The sequence below is a fragment of the Pleurodeles waltl genome, chromosome 5, assembly GCF_031143425.1.
Source record: "Pleurodeles waltl isolate 20211129_DDA chromosome 5, aPleWal1.hap1.20221129, whole genome shotgun sequence".
NCBI lineage: Eukaryota > Metazoa > Chordata > Amphibia > Caudata > Salamandridae > Pleurodeles > Pleurodeles waltl.
In genome coordinates, this window is record NC_090444.1 from 1,011,020,596 (window position 1) to 1,011,045,135 (window position 24,540).

Consider the following 24,540-nt stretch of genomic DNA (forward strand, 5'->3'; position numbering starts at 1 on the left):
CCAGCCTGCCCTTGATCATTACTGCTCCCTGCTGTCCTCTTTTTTTCCATGCATGTGCCCCTGCCACCTCCCTTGTGCCCCCGTGGTTCATTTTGCTTACCCTGCCCATGTTGGTTTGCTCTCCATGCTCAGAGTGCTGGTCCTGTCTCCTCCTGGCCCTCTATTCTCCTACTACATGCCCCTGCCCCCTCTTGCCTCCTGCCCTTCATTCCCCGTGTGCTGCCCCTACCCATGCTGGCCTAACCTGAATGGTCAGCTACCTGCCCTTGCCACCTCAATCCTGCCATCCATGATCAGCTTTTTGGCCATGCCCGTGCCTGCCTGCTGTGGTCAGCTTGATGAGAGCACTAATCATAACTTCTATGACAAAAAGAACCCGCTAATGTTGTTAATTTTCAAAGGGAATACTGTAGGTTTTACAGCTTTGATTCTATCATGTTGGATTCAGTTGTGTTGCACTTTTGTTGTAAATATAGAACTATTAGTGCTCTAGTTGTTTATTACAACATTGTGGTAATCTGCCATTGAATACTGGGGAGTGAACTGACAGACAGATGTTGTGGAAAGTACAGGTTTTAGTCTACATTTCATAATGTTTTACTGACATGGATAAAAAATACTTTGCACAACTCATAGAAACTGTATCCTCCTTTTAGCTTGCTATAGCACTAACCATAATTTCAATGTCAAAGTGAGACTCTTTTTTGGCAATTCCTAAAGGAAATCCTTCAAGTTTACAATTTTGTATCCATCAAGGTGGCTTAAGGTGTATCACACTTTTGTCATAGATACAGAAATTTAGAGCTCTAGTTGTTCATTAGAACACCGAGGTAGGCTGCAGTAGAACCCTGGGGTATCAACTGACATGTTGCTGCTGTTGGAAGTACATGTTTTACTCACAATATGAGATGTTATTCTCACATGGCAGAAGAATATAGTGTGAATTTATAGCAAATGTTAGTATGTTTTAGCTTCTGGAGTATCTTCCATAACCTTTATGAGAAATCATGAGAGAGGACAGTTTTCTATCAGACATGATTCATCAAATCCCATCAGAATATCAACATTTTCACTAGGTAAAATTGCAGTAGAACACACCACAATTTCTAAAATTAGTATAGTACCACCAACAAATGATTCATATTGTGACTAAAATCTGGTACTATCCTTTATATATGCTTCTTTTTGTGAGCTCCACTACTTGCCTTTCACTACAATGCATTTCACTGGGGACAATGAACCTTAGTCCTGTAATAGCTGGTGCAATATGTTGTCCATGTTGTGGCCAGCCAATTAAAATAGGGGGGCGGTCCCTTAGGGACCTACTGACCTGCCCCTTACATATTTTTATAATTCATTTTCAGGAAGGAAGGACCATGTCCCTGAGTTCTGTAGTGATTGCCACAAATGATTGTTCAGGTTGTGGCCTGCCAATCAGAATTAACTAGTTCCCTTTAGTGGGGCCAACCAGAGCATAACTGGGCACCAACAGTTCAGATTCACCTATTTTTTTTATCTCTTCATGACTACCCCAAGCACATTTTTAAACATGAATTTCTCAAAACCAACAGAATGCATTTACACCAGATAACAAAATGCACACTTTATGAGTAAAGTTCTAACATTCTGCCAGATTTGGTGCATTTCTGTTCAGCCGTTTTTTACCTGTGTCACTTCCCAAGATTTCTTAGCTGAATAAACATGGGAAATCAACATTTTGGACCACTACTTTTTAATGGAATATTTTATGGAGATTCATCAAACAGTGTAAATGTTATTAGAAAAAAAAAACTCTTCCTATGGAGAATCTGAACTAACTATAACTATACATAGGTGACTTATCAATTGTTCAAATAAGAGGAAAAAAAACAAAGAAGCAATGTATAGTGTTGGAACGGACAAGCCCTCTGTTTGGTTGGCGACGTGTACCCCTGCCCTGAGTGACAAACTGTGCTGCTGTCTGAATCCCAAAAGCTATTTTTTTTTTTTAAATGGGCGAGCATTAGTCATGCTTGTGCGCCATGACATAGATCTGGCTCATGAACTGAGGTCTTGTTAGAGTGATAGGGGCACCAAAAGCGCTACCCTTGTAGTGAAGACGGATATCGCCTTCACCAGGATTTAAGCAACCTGGACACATCTCAGGAAGAAAGATAGGGATGATAAGGGGATCATAAAGAGTAGGGTTGGGGTTCCATACTGTCAAAATTTCATATTGCTTATGTGTGACATGTTAACATTTCAGTGTTCATATGTGTGACATTTTAATGCTTATGTGTGACACCTCAGTTGCGTCCATGTAATGAGGTAAATTACAAAAATGACCTACTTTTTTGCTGAGTTTTGGTCGGGGACAGGGGTGTATTCGAGCAGCAGGTGCAGTGGCACTGGGTCCCACTGAACCCTAATTATTACTGCATTTTGCTACATAAATTGCAGTCAAGGATGTGGAGAGGCATTTCCTTGCTTGCACCAGGGCCCATGGCTCTCTGGCTACGGCACCGGTCTAGGAGTATGGACCCAGCTACAAAGCTCTTCAAGTGCTTTTTCTGTGTCAGAAACCTACCTGCCAATACTCAGTTAACCTCCCTGAAACATTAGTGGGAGCTCTGGAAACAAGGAGGCAGTGCTGGCTAGAGCAGATAGAGGAAAGCAGCACACAATAACTGAACAGATCGAGAGGTGCACTGTTGTACGGAGCATTGCTTTGCATACTGGAGCAGGTGAAACACTGTAGTTTAAATCAGAGGGAAGTTTGCGCAACAGTACAGAGATCATTCCTTGTCTTCATGTGGTGTCAAGTGCCTTCTACAAGCTCATTGAACAGCAGAGCAGAGGAAGAGATGAAGTGAATGTAAATTCAAAGGGAGGGGTGCACTATGCACATGCCTGGCACAGGATTCTGTATTGTGGTGTGTGTTGGAGGGTAGTGGGAATGAAGTAAACAAAAGGTTTCGGGGCAATGTTTTAAAAAGGGATAATCTGCCTGGTTTTCAACATGTCTCAGGGAAGTAAGATACATATTTTGATAAGATTTGCAGTGCCTTGGATCTGACTTACTAAAATGTATATGCTGCATGCTCAAGCAGTTTGGTGCAGTCTGTTGCTGGCTTGGACACTCTAAAACTTAAATGATTACTTGAATCCCTCATCCTGCAGCCACACTTCACTGCTAAGATGGTGCCAACCTGTGGACTGCACATTTTATAACACTCTCTCCAGAAGGCTGGTGGCCTGCTGCCTCTTTTGGCAAGTTCTATGAAGTACCTCAACCTTCTCCAGAAGGGGCTGGAGTGAAAGGGGGGGGATGCAGCCTTTGCAAACGATCCTAGTATCTATGGTAACCACACCCTCTACTTGACCCAGGACAGGCTGTTTGACTGTGGAGCTCAACAGTTTCTGCACAGCTCGAGTTGCTCCTGGTCATATTGAGAGCACGTCAAGCCATTTCAGAGCTAATAATGTATGCTTGACATTGAGTACAAGTGCAGTGATGTAGGGAAAAGCATTATTTTGTGTTACCCTAACCTGCGATGCATGGTACTTGGCAGGGCTGGGAGTCTGAGATTAACCTTTGGATGCACATAATACTGTGGCTGACTTCCAAGTGTGAACTCTGGTCACTCCCATGAATTGTGCTGTGGGACAATCAGCTTTGGAGTCTGCTGTGACAGACAGAATTTCATGAGGAAAGAAGAAAGGGAGAAGTGCTCACCTCAAAAGAAGCAAACTGCAACACAAAACTTCAATGACTCAGACCCTAAATTACATTTTGGTGTCTGGAAATAGATTATAAGAGGGGGCTGTGTGTGAAGGGAAAGCTCTGAAAGACTTCTGTCTGTGCAAATAATGGGGGCAAGGGCATGCTAGTCTCCCTACTGGGTGAGGGTACATTATCCAGGGCATCAAGAGCATCTGCCCTGGAACCTGAAGCATCAGTGACTGCCTGCTTGCCAAGACCAGTGTGCCCTGTGAAGAAAAGGAGAGAATTAGAGGGAGCGATGTCCAGTGAGAAGCACTGCTAGGAGGTTTCTTGAGCAAAGTGTGAGGCTGTGCACCAATCGGGTTATTGCTGTTGTGATGTATTGCCTCTGCAACCCCTGTATGCCAGGAGAGGGCCACTGGAGACTGAGGAGAGAGTGAAGCACCTTGCGGGCCTGAGTAAACCCATACCACTGCACTGCGGGCCTGAGTAAACCCATACCACTCTATGCCAGAGGGGGCCACTGGTAAATTTACCACAGCTGAATCACTGGGATCCATGCCTGTCTTGGCAAGGGCATTAGCACCAAGAAAGTCTGCACCCAGGTTGTTTAAGTACATCCACGACCCCATAAGCCAGGAGAGGCTGCCAGTACCAAAGTGTCAAAGTACTTGTGTTGTTACCTGAAGGAGAGACTGAGGCTACATTCAATGGGTTGGACCTGCACTGCGAGAGAACTGCACCTGACTGACTGGAGGGCTGCTGAAGGCACTGTGAACTATGTTAGACCCTCACTAGGCTTCAATTGGTAGTGAAGAATGGATTACCTCTGCTGCTGGGTAAAGCCAACTTACTGCATCTTCAACAGCTAGAAGCTACTCTGACAACTAAGAAGGACTCCGGCACCACCATTCAGGAGAGAGAGCCTGCGCTGCCAGGTGCTATCACATGGGGTGTGATCAGCCCCGACTACTCTGTACTGAGCAGGACTTGTGGGTGCGCTCTCCGAGGGCACCTGCTGCTTTGCTGAACTCCTCTGTGCTGCAAGAGTGGTAAGATGTGAATTTGGCCAGTTGACTCTGGTGGACTTGCTGCTAACGGTGCAGTAGACCCATACACACTTTTGACAAAAATACTGAAGTGTCAAAGGGGAACTTTTTTCTAGTATGCTCTAATGGTGTGCATTACCTGGATGTGGCCATCAGTGAATGGGGAATACCCCTGAACATGTTACTCGAAAGAGGGTGGGACAGGAATTTTCCTGACAACTACAAGAGCCACGACCTCAAGGGGGATTGTGTTGTTGCTGCTGAATGACACATGCCTTTGCATATGTAGAGTTAGTAATAAAATTATTCTTTTGGTCGCATAAAAGCAAGCATTTGACAGGACATTGATTTATTGTTTATACTGTGTGATCTTTGAGTTATGGGTCGTGTTCACTGACCTGTATCCACACCCCGCCTGCTGGACCACAGCTATCAATGAGATTGAAGTGCAGAATGGGTACTTGGCCCAGTTGCCAGAGTTTCATAGTAGGTTGGGCCCCGGGACATCAGAAGTAAAAGACCTCAACCACCACAGCTGCGGCCAGCAGCCCTTGCTTGCCCTGTGGCCCTCTAAAAGGCATTCTGACAGGAAGTGAAAATAATATGTGTGAAAGACCTAAAGGATGAAGTTCCAGTTAATTTCTTACCTCAGTCCCATGCTGTCCTATGAACAATAAAGCTGGCAATGGCTTTGTTGAGGTTAAGAGGAGTAAGACTGGCTGTATATTTGGACAATAATTTTTTTTGTCTTGGAGTAGGTTGGTATTGCTAAATCAAGCGCAGAGAACTCCACAAAATCACAACAACAGTCTGTGTCAGAATCATCTTAAAAGATGCAGCTCCTAGGTTTTCTGACTCTTTTGATAGACACATTGAGATAAAAATGAAAAAGGTATTGAACTGCTAACGCGTCCGTCTATGTCAATTTATACACATCAGGACTCGTTTTAGGCCAATGAATCTTTGGGCCCAGTGGTGAGACACCGTAGGACGAGATAACTGATCAAAATGTCAATCAATATGTCAATAACATTGTCAACATTTAACACCAAATTATATCTTACTTTAGACATTAATAAACATTTGGCGCAACCATGACCTTTCAGTCATGAATAACCACACCTTGATGAAGTTTATACGTTTTTTTCCCTATTGATTACAATCTAGTAGCAAAGGCATTAATCTCAAAGTCAATAATCATATAAGCACGATTACAAGATGACAACCGCAATAACTTTCAATAAATGCAAAGATCAGTAGCATAGACAATCAGATAGATATAAGCAGATTATGACACATCGAATTTTCTAAGATACTAGTTCAGCATAGCACCATGTCAGTCACGTCAGTTTGTCAGTCAGAATGAATACCTCGTCTAACCTCTAATTAGCATTAGCATGTTGGGCGTCATGCAAAACAATTTTGAACACCAATTTGGAAAACATCTAACTACGGTCTCTAATAAAACATACAGCAGTTGGTACCTAGAAAGAAAGGCAAAATGAGTTTCATTAGCAATTTTATAATTACCCTCCTCTGATTAAGTCAGCATTCAGGATCAGTCTTCGTCTTCAGGACACCAGTCAGATCGCCATCAGTCTATCTAAGTTAGAGGCAAGACACTCTCCTCTTCAAGAGAAGAGAGTAAAGGACAGTAATATGGGCAAGGATGGTTTGTCTAAACCTCGAGTCACAAAATAGTGTGACAGAGTTTCGGGATGCAATCAATATCATTCCCTACCTAATGACATTTACTTCCTGTGTCATGGGTTTTTATCCCTTTCTCGTGATTCATTCCCCCAAAATTCTATTGGTTAGTCAATACACCCCATCATTGTTAACCTATCAAATTATACATTAAGTAATGCAGTTGTCATCTCTCAATATTGTTTGGTCTTCTGATTGGTCTTCATAATCAGCTTTTCGTAGGTGGCATATCCGGGGTTACTTCATCATCTTGGCACACGTCTCAGGTTAAAAGTTCTCTTTCCCTCGTCTCATTGTCCTTGGAAGTATCTACAAATGTTTCGAAGCACATCATTTTATACTAAAAGATGCTAGCATGCGGATGGGAAAATGTCCCCATGTTTCAAACTAATACAGAAAGAACAATAGCTGGGTCATGGTCGTTTGCAAGTCCGCACACTGAAGAGACAGGAAAAATACGCTTTTAATATGAGAGCTACACAGCTTCTGCTTGGCTCATGCTAACTTAAGATATACGAGTTCTAATGAATGCAGTTCTATACGTTTTAATGTACTCCTTTAGGCAAACTATAAACGATTATTTCTTACAGTTGACATTAGTTTATACATTTTAATGATTCTCCATATTTGTGAATACGCTTTAATGAATGTTTTATTTAGTACAGCATTGTTAGACATAAGCATTTCACGTCTATAATATGCAATATTAAATACGCTCTCTCAGACCCTCCTCTGATGACGCTCGTCATCACAAATCTTCCAGGTTTTAATTCTTCACTTTACGCATAATGTGCATTTCAACATCTTTTCCCTTATGTGAGCTTTCCCATATTTCATTAAACATTTTCTCTCTTTCACTTTCTTTGTTTCTTTTTGTTCTGTTAGCCAAATATTTCTTCACTTTATTATTAATTTTGCATGCTCCCCAAAATCCCAGTAAACAAATCAGAACAATTAATAATCCCATCATAATTTTTGCAAGTACCCCATTCCAAATGTTGGTAAACCAGCTTCCCACTCGGGCAATTCCCTTTCCAACTTTCTCCCAAACACCAAGTTCTTTTAGATCCTTCAAATCTATACTATCTCTAGTCAGGTTAGTAAGCATGTTTCTAATTTTCTTACTATTGTCAGGTATATACGAGCAGCAATGTCGTTCATTAAGCATTTTGCACACACCTCCACTCTTTGCTAAAAGAATGTCTAAAGCAAGCCGGTTTTGAAGAGTCATAGCTCCTTCTGCAGCAAGTTCAGTATCCATCAGAAGTATAGCTCCTGTAAAGTTGGTCAGCATGTTATCCACAATAGTAGACAACTTTTTAATTTTCATAGAATTTAGAATAACCCCCACTGAAGGGATTATAGCTCCAAATATGTCACCAATGACAGCCGCCACTGATTCTCGTTTTTGTCTGGTATGATGTAATTCAGACGTTTTAGGTAGTTGTTTTAAGTCATCAATCTGGTAAATCTTTGGGAATATTATTCCCAAATAACATGTCCCATACCATCCCTTAGGGAGATTGTAATATGCATTTAACCCACAGATGTAATAGATTCCAGGAATCGCTGGGTCTTGTCCATTTAACATAAAGGTCCATTTGCTCTGAAACAAAAACACATGCCTACATTCACTCGTTCCCACAAACAAATTATCTTGATCAGATTTTGGTCTATATATACAGAGTCTACCTACGTGTAATGCATCTATAGCTAACTTGCCTTGTGTTTTAATTTCAGTATAAGCATAATCATTTGCATAAGTGCGTTTTTCTGAACCTTTTTCTAATCTTTCCTTTAATGCTTTTCGTCTATCATCTGTGTGATCTAAAAAACTTTTCTCTACAGGAGACAGTAAGCATGTTAAGTTATTGCATAAGCAGTTCCAAATGTTAGTGTTGGCTCAAAGAATCCTCTAACTAATTTTATATCATGCTCTTTAGCTAACTTATTTAAGAATTCAATAACAGGCACAAAAGAAAACACAACGTCTAAATTTGAATAAAAATATTGCACATGCTCTTGATCATAAAATCTTGTTAGTAGCAAGCTACAACTGATCCCATACGTAAGAGGGAGGCTATGATAAGTAACTCCCTCCTGCAGAGATGAAGGAATTTTAGTGCACACATAACAGTCCTTCGCATTCATAGTTTCCACATACTCATTTAATAGGCGATAGAAAACATTAGTAGAAAGCTCCCCTTTTGCATTAGTTCCCTCATGCAGATGTCTTGTGTCTTGTTCAAATTTCTCCCATGGTGATAGTTTATTAGTTGTAGTAGTAGTCTCAGGTTTTGAAATTTCATTAGTAGTTTCACTCTCTCTCCATGGCATTCCCACAATCATTCCCACAATCATTATTGTGCATATAGCGCCTATCATAAGTCCTAACCAACCACACACTTTACTTCCTTTGTTACTATAAGCCATGTTTGTATAGAATCAAATAGCGGATTAACAATCAACTCTGAGTAGCAAACTCTTTCTGCGTAATTTACAGCGTCTTCACTCACTCCAGGACCCTTTTCGTCAATTCAGGTTAGCAGCTTGTCGTAATCAGGTTTCTATAAGTCAAATCCAGGTTTAATGTCACTTTCCGGTAGTTTTATTTCTTCTCTAAGTTTCTTGTTTATTATTTTTCAGCTTTCACAATTTTCGATGTTTAAATCTTCAGTTTTCTTGTTGTTGTATTTTCTTCAGGTACCGTAGTACTGTCCTGGTATTTCTCGATCAAAACAGAATGCTAAGAATTCTTGTTGCCATTCAGAGGTTGTAGCATATGCCCATTCAGGACCGGTATATCTTCTGTTTGCTATTCTTTTTCTTTTTATTCTTTGTTCACCTTGCTGTTCTCCTTCACTCAGATCGTCTGCTCGTGAGGTATCGCTTTCCTCTATTATTGTTTCATTTGCTATTTCTCTTATTCTAAAGTGTGATTTGTCTGGCCAATTGTCACCTCTGTTCGTCTTACTTCGGCGTTTTCCTTCAGTACCTTGGACAGCACCCTCTTCTGATAATATGGTGTTTTCTCCTGATAGGCTTGGAACTCGTTCGGCAGACCTTGATTCGTTCTGATCTAAATTTGCCACTTCTTCGTCTCTCTCTCCTTGTTCGACACTGTATTCAGATTCTGAATTGTATTCGTCTGCTTCTGGGAGAACCTCTCCTTGACTTTGTTCTCCTGCTGCCTCCACTGAGATTGGCACTTCGTCACCTCTCTCGAACTCACTGATAGTTTGAGGGACACAGCTGTTCTCAGCAGGCTCTCCTGTAGTCTCAGATCCTTCTTGACTGATCTCTGACTCTGAGACTTCTCCTCTTGAAGTTGCTGTACCGGAATTTTCAAGTTCCTCTTCAACAGGACACGCTACCCTTTTTGTATGACTGGCATGTATCCAGTTGGGAACCCCAGCACACTTCACAGCAGTGGTGGTCATCAATATCACTTGATATGGCCCTTTCCAACACGGCTCAAGACACGATTTTCTTACGTGCTTCTTGACAACCACCCAATCTCCAGCTTGTAGAGAGTGTCCTGGTTCGCCGATTGGTGGTAACGTGTTAGCTTCCACCTGGTGAGAGAAAGAGCGAATCACGTCAGTCAAACTTTTGCAGTAATCCAACACCATATCATCTGTGATATTCACTAGTGCATTTGCAGGTACCGCCGGTAACCTCATTGCTCTGCCCATGAGGATTTCATGTGGGGACAATCCCGTTTTCTTATCTGGCGTGTTTCTCATAGACATCAGCACTAGAGGCAATGCATCTGGCCACTTCATGTTTGCTGCTGCGCACATTTTTGCTATTCTTGATTTCAAAGTACCATTCATCTGCTCGACTAGTCCTGATGCTTCAGGGCGATAGCTACAATGCAGCTTTTGTTCAATGTTGAGTGCGGCACACAGAAGCTTAATCACCTCATTGTCGAAGTGTCTTCCCCTATCCGATTCTATAGAAACCGGAAACCCGAACCTGGGTATTAATTCTCTGAGTAGTAGTTTTGCAACTGTAAGACTGTCATTCCTACGTGTGGGATATGCCTCAATCCAATGGCTAAAAACACACACAATCACCAGCACGTATCTCAGACCTCCACAAACAGGCATTTCAATGAAATCCATTTGTATCTTATTAAATGGACCACCAGCTCTCCCAATGTGGCTCAAAGTTACCACAGTTCCTTTTCCAGCGTTCATCTGTTGACAATAATCTCTGCGGCATGTCTGAATTATGGATTGAACCAATCAATCTTAAATGATCTGATCATGGCATCTCTTCCCAAATGTGCCTGCCCATGATACAATCGGGCAAATTGTGACAGAAGACTGTTTGGCAAAACTAGTTTTCCCTCTCCTGATACCCAAATATCGTCTGCTCTCTGTTCACACTGCATTTTCTGCCAGGAACGTTTTTCTTCCTTACCAACGTGGCTTTGTAGTGTCTTTAATTCGTCTAAAGTATCAACCACCCGTAATGCTAGACTTAAGGCTGTGTCATTCTCAGGTTGTGGTAACAGTTCCCACTGCTCTTTAAAAGATATACAGTTCAATGCACAAAATCTGGCAACTTGGTCTGCATAACCATTCCCCATTGACACAAAATCTTGTGATCTGGTGTGAGCACTGCACTTCACCACAGCAATTTCGAGAGGCAACTGAATCGCATGTAACAAATCTCTTATCTGTTCTCCATTTTTCACTGGTGAACCAGAGGATGTCATGAACCCTCTTTGTGACCAGAGTTGACCAAAATCATGTACAATTCCAAATCCGTATCTGCTGTCTGTATAGATTGTGACTTTCAGATTTACAGCAGCCTTTCAGGCTTTTGTGAGAGCTATCAATTCTGCCACTTGTGCAGAAAACACTTTCTCGAGCCAGGAGGCCTCGACTATACCGGATATGGTACATACTGCATAACCAGCTCTCAAAGTTCCTGATGAATCTCTTAGACAGGACCCATCAACGAACATAATGTAATCATTTTCCTTTAATTGGGTATCTTTAATATCTGAGCGAGGTTTGGTACTGAGCTCAGTTACCTCCAGACAATCATGCTCAAACTCTTCCCCATCCTTTATTTCTGTATTTTCAATGGGAAGTAGAGTTGCCGGGTTCAGTACAGTGCACCTTTTCAATGTGACATTTGGTGACCCCAGAATAATTGTCCCATATTTGGTAAGTCGGGCATTTGTCATGTGTTGTGTCTTAGTTCGTGTCAGCAGAATTTCAACAGAATGTGGAACCAATACTGTCAAGGGATATCCCATGACTATGCCTTCACATTGTGAAAGGCTTTGACCAACTGCTGCGACTGCTCGCAAACAACCCGGTAAGGCTGCTGCGACAGGGTCCAAAGTAGCTGAAAAATATGCTACAGGGCGATTTGCATCTCCATGGACCTGTGTTAAAACAGACAAAGAACAAGCATCACGTTCATGACAGAACAACAAAAATGGTTTCTCATAATCAGGCATTCCTAATGCTGGAGCCCTGCACATGCATTCTTTCAGCTCTTGAAATGACTCAAGCTCTTCTTTTGTCAATGAGATTGTGTTTGGTTCATCCTTAACTTCCTTTCCTGTCAGTTTTGTTAATGGTTTTGAAATGATCGAGAAGTTGGGTATCCACTGGCGACAGTAGCCCACCATTCCCAAGAACATTCTGACATCTCTCTTTGTTGTTGGCGGATTCATTTGTAAAACAACTGTTATTCTCTCTTTTGATATTCTTCGAGACCCTTTTTCAATCAGATGCCCCAAATATTTTACTTCTTTTTGGCAGTACTGCAGCTTTTTAGGTGACACCTTATGTCCGTTTTTCCCTAAATGATTCAATAAGGCAATGGTATCATATTTGCAGTTGTCTTTGGTTTTGGATGCAATCAACAAATCATCAATGTACTGCACAAGAGTCGAATTATAAGGTAGCACAAGAGGTTCCAAATCCTTCTTCAATATCTGATTGAAGATGGATAGTGACTCAGAAAACCCCTGAGGAATTCTGCACCAACTGTATACCTTATCCAGGAATTTGAAACTGAACAAAAACTGTCTGTCTTCGTGAAGTGGAATCGATAAAAACGCTTGTGATAGGTCTACTACGGTAAACCACTCAGCATCACAAGGAACCTGGTACATTATTACTGCTGGGTTGGGAACCACAGGGCAGCATTTTATCACGATTTTGTTTATTTTTCTCAAATCCTGCACAATTCGAACTTTCCCACAGGGCTTCCTCAAACCCATAATTGGAGAGTTACACGGACTGCTCAGGACCTCTTTCAAAACTCCCTGTCTGAGAAAATCTGCAATTATCTGTGTTACTTCAATAAGGACATCCTGAGTCATGTGATATTGTGACACTTGTGGGAACACTGCGTTCGGTTTTATCTGCACCTTGACTGGTTTCACTCCCTTTATTAATCCAACCTCCTTTCCAGTCAAATCCCACACCTTCTCTATCACTGATCCTTGCAGATCAGCAGGTAGATCGATCAAGGTGAACACTGGAAAAAGGGTAATTAGAGGGTAATCTTCATTCATCTCTCCTCCTTCTTCCATGAGTTGACCCTCATCTGCCTCATCATCACTGTTTGTCTGAACCTCTATTCCACCATTGGAACAGGTAATTGAACATTTGGTTTTGCACAATAAGTCTCTTCCTAACAAGGATACTGGACTTGAATCGCATACAACAAATCTATGCAGGCCCTGGAAATTTCCAATTTCAACCTGCACTGGGTCAGTGATTGGATTAGTCAGGTATTGATTGGCCACACCAACCACTCGTATGGTGCGCCCTGAGAGAGGTAATCTTGGTACCTCTGCACTGCGAACAGTAGAGCGTGTAGCTCCTGTATCGACTAAAAATGAGACTTTGTAGCCCATTACTTTTCCCTCCACATATGGGCCTCTCTGGTCTACCTCTAAGGATGTGGCGAGTCTGCACTCTTCACTGTCTGAGCTATCATCTGACCAGTCCTCATTCATCTCATTTTCACCTCGTAATGGGAATTGTTGTACAGCGTTATTTTGATTTGTTACTTGACCTGTGACCTGTTGAGGAAGCATCACCTGTTGCTGTCCCATCGGAGCTAGGGGTAACTGCATTTGCTGTCTAGGCACCATAGGGATCTGCTGTTGCATTGGTTGTACTGACACTGTTTGGAAACGCGGCATTTGCATTTGCTGCATAGGTTGCACCCCTGACATTTGCACCAAATTATTTTGATAGTTCTGATTCGGGTGTCTCATTCTTGAACCTCGTGAATTTTGCAATGTACCGGCATTGATACTCTGCTGAACTGTACCATCTTGTATTATATTTGGACAATCCCATTTCCAATGTCCCATGCCCCCGCACGCATGGCATGGTAACATCTTTTTCACTCCTTGACCATCACCTTGAACAACAACATTATTCATGTCCGAACCACGGTTCACAAACCCTCGACCTCTACCTCTTGGCTGTGCCTGAAACACACCATTCAATTGTGGTTGTTGCTGTATCATTTGCTGAACACCATTTCCCTGTATTCCAGCCTGTGCAGCCCTTATCTGCATCACCATCACCTTCTCCTTCAACTTTTTCTGCTTTAACTCAATTTCGTCACTACAATATTTCGCGTACTGTAATACTTCATCAATCGGTTTAGCTTGCCAACAAATCAAATGATTTTTAATCAAGCTGACCTCTGGTCTCAGCCCTTCGACAAATCTGAACACAAGATGATTCATGTCCTTCAGTTCAATTGTGTCAGTACCACTGTAATGTTTAAATGCCTTCAACAATCTTTCATAATATGCATGTATTGACTCTTTAACCTCTTGAGAGGTCCGGTCGATTTTCTGCCAATCAGTCACCTTCGGCGACACCTTTTGTTTCAAAAACTCAATTACTTTATGATAATATTTCATCACCTCTTCAGAAGGCGCTCCAGTCACTTTGGGCCAGATGCAGGAAGAAGGCAAAATGCGACTTGCAATTTGCGAGTCCGTGCGACTCGCAAATTGCAAGTCGCAATTTGCTATGCAGAAAGGTGTCTCAGACACCTTCTGCAACTCGCAATGGGGTCGCAAAGACCCACCTCATAAATATTTATGAGGTGGGTCGCAGTTTGCGACCCCATTGCGAGTATAGGCACTCGCTAACATGGAGGCCTGCTGTAGTCAGCAGGCCTCCATGTTAGCGACCTGCTTTTAAATAAAGCAGTTTTTTTTTTTTTTTTTTTAAATGTAGCCCGTTTTCCCTAAGGGAAAACGAGCTGCATTTCAAAAAATCCGAAACCTTTTGTTTCGGTTTTTTCAGGGCAGGGAGTGGTCCCTTGGACCACTCCCTGCCCTGAAAAAATGTTTTGGGGTCCATTCACAAAGGGGAAGGGGTCCCATGGGGACCCCTTCCCGTTTGCGAATGGGTTACCATCCACTTCAAGTGGATGGTAACTGCGACTCCATTTGCGACCGCATACGCGGTCACAAATGGAATTGCATACCATTGCGAATCGCAAATAGGAAGGGAACACCCCTTCCTATTTGCGATTCGGAAATGCATTTTGCGAGTCGGATCCGACTCGCAAAATGCATTTCAACATAGCAAAGTGGCTTTTGCGAGTCGCAAACGGCGTTTTTCGCCGTTTGCGACTCGCAAAACCCTTGCTACATCTGGCCCTTTATCCCTTGCTGGTTCCTTTGTGGGCCAATCTACCCCTCTTTTACACTCAAGCCACAAGTCTGGCGGAACAATAATCTCAAACAAGGTATTTAAGCCTTCCCAGAGACACTTCGCAAGCTTCACAAATCTATCTGTCTGTTGGTACCACTCGATTGGTTTTTCTCTTTACCTGGGATAATCATTCGTAAAGGACAAAATGTCTCCCCTGGACCAAGGCACATGCACCAAAACACCACCAGCTGTTTCTCTCATAGGTAGGATTTTCACTGTCTCTAGGTTTGGTATGACTGTTGTTTCATTAGATACTGGACTATCTCTTTTCCCCTTGTCTCTTTTCTTCATCCATCGGCCTTCCCATTTCTCTAGTGCTCCCCAAATTTGTGCGCTTTGCAGCAGCTCTCTCAAATGTGTCTTCATGCCTGCAGATCTCATGTGCTCAAAATCCTTTGAGACAAAATCTAATCTGTAACTCCGTTTCAAATGTTTCGTGTTTCCAATGTCGATATTGTATTTGTCTGCCAAATTCATTAATTTCTGGTGTACTTTACCTACCTCTTTGGTGATTTTAGGGCATAAGTACCTTAATTCTGTCTCAGTGTAAGACTCCAACCTATTTACTCCCATTGTTCCATCCACCAATTCAGCAGCTTCTGCCCCTAGTCGTACTAGATTTAGGTATTCATCGCGTTTCTCTTTCTCAGGTTCGATTGCAGTTGCTGTAGCCTTTTGTGATGTGCAAGTTTTCTCTAACCACTCATTTAGCTGTTGTACTGTAAAACCCTGCAGTGAAATGTTCCCTGCATGTATCATTGGAGTATATGAGGTATTTGTACTCATAGTTTGGGGAGTCAGGACTCCTAATCCTGCTTGTCGCATTGCCTCAAGAGGTGCCCCTATTGGACTAAGGTCCATTAAGGGTCTTGATTGTTCACAAGCCTGTCCTCTCTGTGCCATTATTTGTGGGGTTATAATAGGCCCTCCTCTTATCGTTTCATGAGTTATGACTCCCTGTTCACACATCCTTGTTTTCTCCTGTGCATACAACGGCACCGGAGGACCAACCGTAATGGGTAGTGATATAGCAGCAGGTGTCTGGCCTGCTCCCAAGCTTCTTGAAGCTTCAACACCATAAGTCTGATCTAATAATCCTGGTGCAGGTTCTTTTAAAGGACCCGCTACTGGGTTATACCCAGGTATCAGTTTTGGCGGTTGTGACACTAACTGTGGAGTTGACTCAATCTGCATTAACCTTGGCTTCGTATATATCGAGTTTGGCTGCACCACCAAGTTCGTAGTAGTCTCAAGTACTGGAACATCGGGATAAATTCTTTTTATCTGTGGTGGAGGCTGTAACTGTATCGGCGGGTCTGGAGCAGTGGGTACACTGACACCATTCTGTATCAAAGCTGTATCGCTAGACTGCACTGTATCAGTAACACCCTTTTCTTTCGTCTGGTTCCCAGGATCCAAGCTAGTACTTGGAGCACGGTTGTTCACCGCGTATGGTGGCGGACGATCATGTAACAATCTATCCATAAACGCCTCATCATCTGAGTCGTCCTCTTCTTCCCAAGATCTTTTATTCTCTTTGTTTTTGCCTGGTTCTTTGTCAGTTTTGCAAGAAGCTTTCTTTCCCTGTATTTCCTCTCCCTGGGTTATTGCCGGAAACAGCTTCAACCCATCCACTATTCCTCGTCTCCACATTTTGTTCTCATTGTCCCATCTAGCCTCTGCATAGGATTTTTCTGCTCTTGTCAATCTTCTGTGAAATCTTTCTTGTCTATGTTTAAGAGCCATCAGGTCCCAAATTGCCAAAGCCTCATATTGTGCTGGTTGAGGAGGTGGTTTCTGCGTACTTAACATCCACCTCAGATTTTCTAACACCTTTTGATTAAACGTTCCATGTTCAGGAAACGCTAGACACCCTTCTTTCTCTGTTAGTTTACACCATTGTTTTATCCATAAACACGGTGCGACACCCTTTTCCTCCATAACCGTGTAAGCTGGTGTACCCTCAGGTGGTGTAGGTTCCCCATCAGTTGCAACGATATATACATCTCCTTTTAAAGCGCTTTTGAATGCCTTAACAAAATTCATTTTATTTTATTTTTACTCAGGAAAACGGCTTAGTTCCCAGGACACTCTTCACCTACCCTTTGCTCAACCTATTGCCTCTCACGGATGGCAGCCAATCCGTGCGTGACCCCTCTCGACATCTGACCTATCCCAGCGCGGCACCACTGACGTCACACTCACACACTGCAGCTGACAAAGTCTTGCGGCTTGTCCACACCTTACTAACTTCTTACAACTCATACAAACTAATGCAAATTATTGCTAGCACTTAAATGACAACACAAATCTGCCGGTTTACTACAGGAAGGGTAACACATTCGCGTCAGAACTTTACAGAGATTTCACTTGAAGCCTCGGCCGCTACTCTCTCCTTCTCAGTTCCCTCATACGCAAGCAGAATTCGACCTGCAAATCCTACTCTCGACTTGTCAATGACTCCTTCTAGTGCACTTTAGAACTTGTCAAATCTCCATCGAAGGTTTCACGCATGCATCATAACTCGAAACTCGACCTGTCAACCACGCCCGATTGACCTATTAAACCGCACAGATTACAACATAAACCATTTTAACATCATACTCCGGTGTCTCAGACCTCAATAGGCCCGTATATAACAACCAACCACGTGGATAATTTTGAGCAACAAGCGCTGCATTCACATGAAGTACGCCGACTTCCCTACTCTCATGCTGTGGAGTACACCCACTCCTTCTAAACAACACTTAATTTGGCCTAATCATACTCAAATATTCACAATCACCTGCAAAAGTGCATAAGATTTAATAAGCGCAAAAGTCCCTAACCACACATACTGTGGCGCCGAGAACATTCCCAACTCATTTAGGCAGGCTCCGAGATCCCGGGAAAGCCCATGGCAGATCTAGCAACTCATCATCTTTCCAATTTGCATTATCACAAGAAAACAATTGAACAGTGAAAACTCCGTCCTAGGGCCCCCAAGGGCCAAACCGTACTCTGCTACCAGAACTGCTAACGCGTCCGTCTATGTCAATTTATACACATCAGGACTCGTTTTAGGCCAATGAATCTTTGGGCCCAGTGGTGAGACACCGTAGGACGAGATAACTGATCAAAATATCAATCAATATGTCAATAACATTGTCAACATTTAACACCAAATTATATCTTACTTTAGACATTAATAAACATTTGGCGCAACCATGACCTTTCAGTCATGAATAACCACACCTTGATGAAGTTTATACGTTTTATTCCCTATTGATTACAATCTAGTAGCAAAGGCATTAATCTCAAAGTCAATAAGCATATAAGCACGATTACAAGATGACAACCACAATAAGTTTCAATAAATGCAAAGATCAGTAGCATAGACAATCAGATAGATATAAGCAGATTATGACACATCGAATTTTCTAAGATACTAGTTCAGCATAGCACCATGTCAGTCACGTCAGTTTGTCAGTCAGAATGAATACCTCGTCTAACCTCTAATTAGCATTAGCATGTTGGGCGTCATGCAAAACAATTTTGAACACCAATTTGGAAAACATCTAACTACGGTCTCTAATAAAACATACAGCAGTTGGTACCTAGAAAGAAAGGCAAAATGAGTTTAATTAGCTATTTTGTAATTACCCTCCTCTGATTAAGTCAGCATTCAGGATCAGTCTTCGTCTTCAGGACACCAGTCAGATCGCCATCAGTCTATCTAAGTTAGAGGCAAGACACTCTCCTCTTCAAGAGAAGAGAGTAAAGGACAGTAATATGGGCAAGGATGGTTTGTCTAAACCTCGAGTCACAAAATAGTGTGACAGAGTTTCGGGATGCAATCAATATCATTCCCTACCTAATGACATTTACTTCATGTGTCATGGGTTTTTATCCCTTTCTCGTGATTCATTCCCCCAAAATTCTATTGGTTAGTCAATACACCCCATCATTGTTAACCTATCAAATTATACATTAAGTAATGCATTTGTCATCTCTCGATATTGTTTGGTCTTCTGATTGGTCTTCATAATCGGCTTTTCGTAGGTGGCATATCCGGGGTTACTTCATCATCTTGGCACACGTCTCAGGTTAAAAGTTCTCTTTCCCTCGTCTCATTGTCCTTGGAAGTATCTACAAATGTTTCGAAGCACATCATTTTATACTAAAAGATGCTAGCATGCCGATGGGAAAATGTCCCCATGTTTCAAACTAATACAGAAAGAACAATAGCTGGGTCATGGTCGTTTGCAAGTCCGCACACTGAAGAGACAGGAAAAATACGCTTTTAATATGAGAGCTACACAGCTTCTGCTTGGCTCATGCTAACTTAAGATATACGAGTTCTAATGAATGCAGTTCTATACGTTTTAATGTACTCCGTTAGGCAAACTATAAACGATTATTTCTTACAGTTGACATTAGTTTATACATTTTAATGATTCTCCATATTTGTGAATACGCTTTAATGAATGCTTTATTTAGTACAGCATTGTTAGACATAAGCATTTCACGTCTATAATATGTAATATTAAATACGCTCTCTCACTACGATGGTGTTGATTGCTGACTTTAAAACTTTCCACCGTTTGCGAATATGTCTTTAAAACTGTACAAGTGGAACCCGCTGTGTGTGTGTGTGTGTGTGTGTGGGTGTATATCGTGCAAGAGCAGAATGTCATCACCCATAGAAAGGTAAGCCTGTGAGCTGATTCTGTGCCCCCTGCTGTGGTGGGTGGGAAATGTGAATGACAGACTGAAAGGCCAATGAACGAAGAGAGCTTGCTGAAAGCCACTATACGTGAGTGCATTATATATAATTTTATTAAAAGCAAAATGTCTTGACTAACTCCAGAGCTCAAAATAGGTGATTTGAGATGCCTAAAGTGTTAATGGAACATCAAAGTACATACCACAATGTGATTGAGACCATAGCTCCTCCTGTAGGCATACAAGGTGACCTGAAACGACTCTTTTTGGCTCAAACTCAGCTGGCACGTATGCTTGCGCGTAATTTTCTGCTTCCCTTTACCATTATGCACTCACGTTTTGGGAGTGATGAAGGCCTCACTAATTATGAAAAGCTAGCGCTGGGCCAGCATGGCATGAGGGTTAACGGGACCGTACTTAAAGTTTCCAAAATATGAGTCTTGATCATCTTCCTTCGTGTGTACTCACAGAGCCTATAAACCTGGTACAAAGAAGCATTGTATTGCATTTCTTTAAGAATGCATACCATTCTGTGAGTCCCCTCCCAACGCCCCAACCCCCCCAGGCAAGTTGTAAAGATCTGAAACAGAAGCGACGTTGTAGCACATAAAAACCAGTGCTTTGGTTTGGCCAGGGCCCAGTTTTCCAGTTTGCACTGGGCCGATTGCGGCTTACTATGTAAATACTGCGAAATCTCTAGGAGGTTCCGTTTGCAGGACAGAGGCTATGTTTTTTTTTTAAACGACAACTCCTGGGCGCTCTGTGAAACCCAAAATGATGCTACACGTGACATCCCAAATGATGACACACGTGGCATGCTGTGTTCAGTCGAGAGCAGTTTATAAACCTAAACTAAACGCCCTGCTGGAAACACTTTGCATTTAAATAAGAGGGGACTTAAATGGAGACCGTGATTCATAATGTGCTGACTTGGTGCAATATTAATCACATCAGCTACTTTTCGTCAGTTTCAGTTACATTATATGCTTAAAAGCATGTGTTTTGAGCTAAATTCAGTCAGGTTTCTAGTTTAAATTGGCACCAACACTGCAACTGCTACTTGACTTCTGTTTTGTAAGCGGAAGGCCTGATTTTGGAGAATAAGTGCCCGGACGGGGGAATTTCATTCGTTTCTCTTCTGTGGCCAGATCCAGCGGCTGTAAATCACACACAAAATAATTCTTTTCAGAGCTCAATGGCAGCAGCGAGGTGCCATTCAATTCACTCTTTCGTTTTCACACCTCTCCTGACTGAGTTTATTTGTGTATGGCAGATTCAAAAGTTATTAGTTCTTTTTGGAGAGACATAATTGACAAAAATATATCCATGGCCCAACGCCGCAGCCTAAGCCATTGCTGTAATTGTATTAGTGACAACTTACAGTGATGACATACCTCATTATAGAAAATGATTTCTGGAAAATCTAAGGGGAATATTTAAGAAAAATATGCGCCCCTTAGCACCCCCCTAACGCCGCCATGTGTGCACCATATTTAAAATATGGAGCACCATGGCGGTAGTTAGGGGGCTAGCGTCAGAATTATTTACGCTAGTGCGGCGCTTTGCAGGAATAACATAAAAATTCTGACGCTAATCCTACAAAGCACCCAGGGGCCCATTGTAACCAATGGAAGCCTCCTTTTAACGCCTGCTCTGAGCAGGCGTTAAAAGTGCAAAAAAAAAATGGCGCAAGGAAATCTCTTAGATTTCATTGCATCATTTATTTGGCCCCCCTAACAGGGGAACGCCCCCTGTACAGACATTATGCCTGCCTCAGGCGTTATGTAGCCCAAAGGGTTAAAAAGCAGGGCAATGCATGGCTTGCGCCACTTTATAAATATGGTGTCGCATTTTTAGCCTTCTTACACCACCTAAGCGTACAAAAATGTGGCACTGGAATGGCGCTAGGGACTCCTAAATATGGCCCTAAATATTTTGGCAATAAGAGAGAAACAGGAGAGAGGATGCACACGTTTGCTATTACTTAATGATGATATTTTCCAAGGCCACAATCTAATATTTGAACGTAACATCTGCTCTGATGTAAAGTTCATTAGCACTCTTAAATGCTCCAATTGGCAGATTCCGTAACTCTCCAATTCCTTCAGCTGTCTTCAGTTATCTTCAGATATGTGATACAGGTGTGCCACACCTGCAGATCTATGTTAAGAATGTTTGCTGTCCTGGGCATGAGACTTATTTGGTGCTACATTTGTGGCACACTTAATTTAATAGTGCTAGAATAAACCCAGACTTGGAAAACAGACTTGAATGTCGCTATACAGACATGTGTGAGACTTATTTAGTGCTACCTATGTGGCACACATAAACTTAATAGTGCTCAAATTAACCCAGATATAAAAGACAGACGTGAATGCCGCTATATACACACATGCATGTGCGGAAACACATACAGATTATAGGCAAAATGTGGGCCATACAAGTATATGGAACATGCTAAAAATCTTCAAACAGAATTATTTTTTTAGGTTGAAGCCTAGCAGTCAGCATAGCTGTCTGGTTGCAAACACATATTGGGGACATAGTAGAAGCTGACTTAGAAATGAATTCCACCTATTGCTTACCATTGGTTTTGCCTTTTGTCATACCCATTTGCATGCTTTTTGTTAACTGGCTTTATTTGTTTTAGGCTGTTCAGCTTGTTTTAGTCCCTCCCGTGGAGCGCAGCTTGTTCCCTGAGTGCCTCCTTGTATTCTGCCACAATTGCTTGCTTTTTGGGTACACTTATTTCTTTTTTGTGAAGCACTTTATGAGAATGCATGTTTTAAAGCTGCCTCTCCATGCATGCTTCTCACCCCCCCACCACTTTCTATATGGCTTCTGCAAGGCATTTTGTGGATTCTGCAGTCACTTTTACAACAAGCTGGTTTGGTTTTTGCCTTGGTTTTTGAGGCACAGTTTTATGCATGAGAGTGTATGTTTTGTTTAGAGGTCTCTTTTCACAGGGCGTGCTTCACTAGCTGCAACAGCATGCCTTTTACTAAGATGCCTGATGCTGTGATTTTTTTTATACGTATTAAAAACTCTAGGTCAAATAACCGGTGACAAGGTTAATTCTATAGCATGCAAACAAACATCCCAGGCCCGAACAGACAATGTTTTCTGTTTCCACTTCCTCCTGTTTTTAAAGCTCTTAAGCTGATAATGCAATTTGTTCATCTAACAACAAATAAAGCAATTTAAGAGCAAAATCTACTGATACGTTACTATTTAGGTTTCTACTGGGATGCTTTCTTTTGGATGCTTATGTACTGTGAGCAAGCATTACTTGGATCTCTTGGCAGCCTTGGATCCATGCAGGTTCATCATGGTTTTGACACCCAGTGACGATGTATGAGAAATTGTGATGCACGCTGGTGAAGACCCGCTCTGCGTGGGTGATGCATTGATTTTGGCAGCCTCAAGTGGGTGTTGTGTCGATTTTTCAGCTGCGATGCAGGTTGTGCATCGATTTTTCCGCCGTGAAGCAGGTACTGTGTCGATTTTTATTCCCACTAGGCTCCGGTGCTTGGATTTCAGCTTTAGTTACACCAGCTTCTCCTTTCAAGGGCCCAGGGACTGGATTGGGCACCACTTGACAGGGTAGAAGTCTCAGCAGGAGAGTCCAGGTGCTGGCAGAGGACATCTTTCATGGCCCTGAGACTTCAGAACAGGGGACAAGCTCAGTCCAAGCCATTGGAGACACTTCACAAGCAGCAAAACACAACAAAGTCCAGTCTTTTTCCTCTCAAAGGCAGAAGCAGCAACTGCAGGCCAACGCAGCAAAGCACACTCACAGGCAAAGGGGCAGTACTCCTCCTCTAGCTCTTCATCTCTTCTCATTGGTAGAGGTTCCCCTTGATCCAGCAGTAGTCTAAAAGTCTGGGGTTTTGGGTCCACAACTTATTTCTGCCTTTGAATTAGGCAAACATCAACGGAAAGTCTCTGTTGATGACAAGATCCTGCTTTGCCCAGGCCTGGCCCCAGACACATACCAGGGGGTTGAAGACTACATTGTGTGAGGACAGGCTCAGCCCTTTCAGGTGTCAGTGTCAGCTCCTCCTCCCCACTCTAGCCCAGGAGACTCATCAGAATATGCAAGTTACACCCCAGCTCCATTTGTGTCACAGTCTAGGGGGAATTCACAAACAGCCCTACTGTCGGTCTGACCCAGATGTGGATTCCACATGCAGGTAGAGGCACAGAATGGTTAAGCAAGAAAATCCCCACTTTCTAATAGGGGCATTTCAAACTGTCAATCTAAAAAACAACTTTACCAAAAGATGTAGTTTTAAATTGTGAGCTCAGATATCCCAAACTCCACATCTCTATCTACTCCAAATGGGAAACTACACTTAAAGGATATTTAAAGGTAGTCCCCATGTTAACCTAGTGGGGAGATAGGCCTTGCAATAGTGAAAAACGAATTTGGCAATATTTCACTACCAGGACGTGTAAAACACACGAGTACATGTCCTACCTTTTAAATACGCCCCACCCTGCCAATGGGGCTACCTAGAGCCTACCTTAGAGGTGAATTACATGTAGTAAAAGGGAATGTTTGGGCCTGGCAAGTGGGTACACTTGCCAGGTCGAATTGGCAGTGCAGGACTGCACACACAGACACTGCAGTGGCTGGTCTGTGACA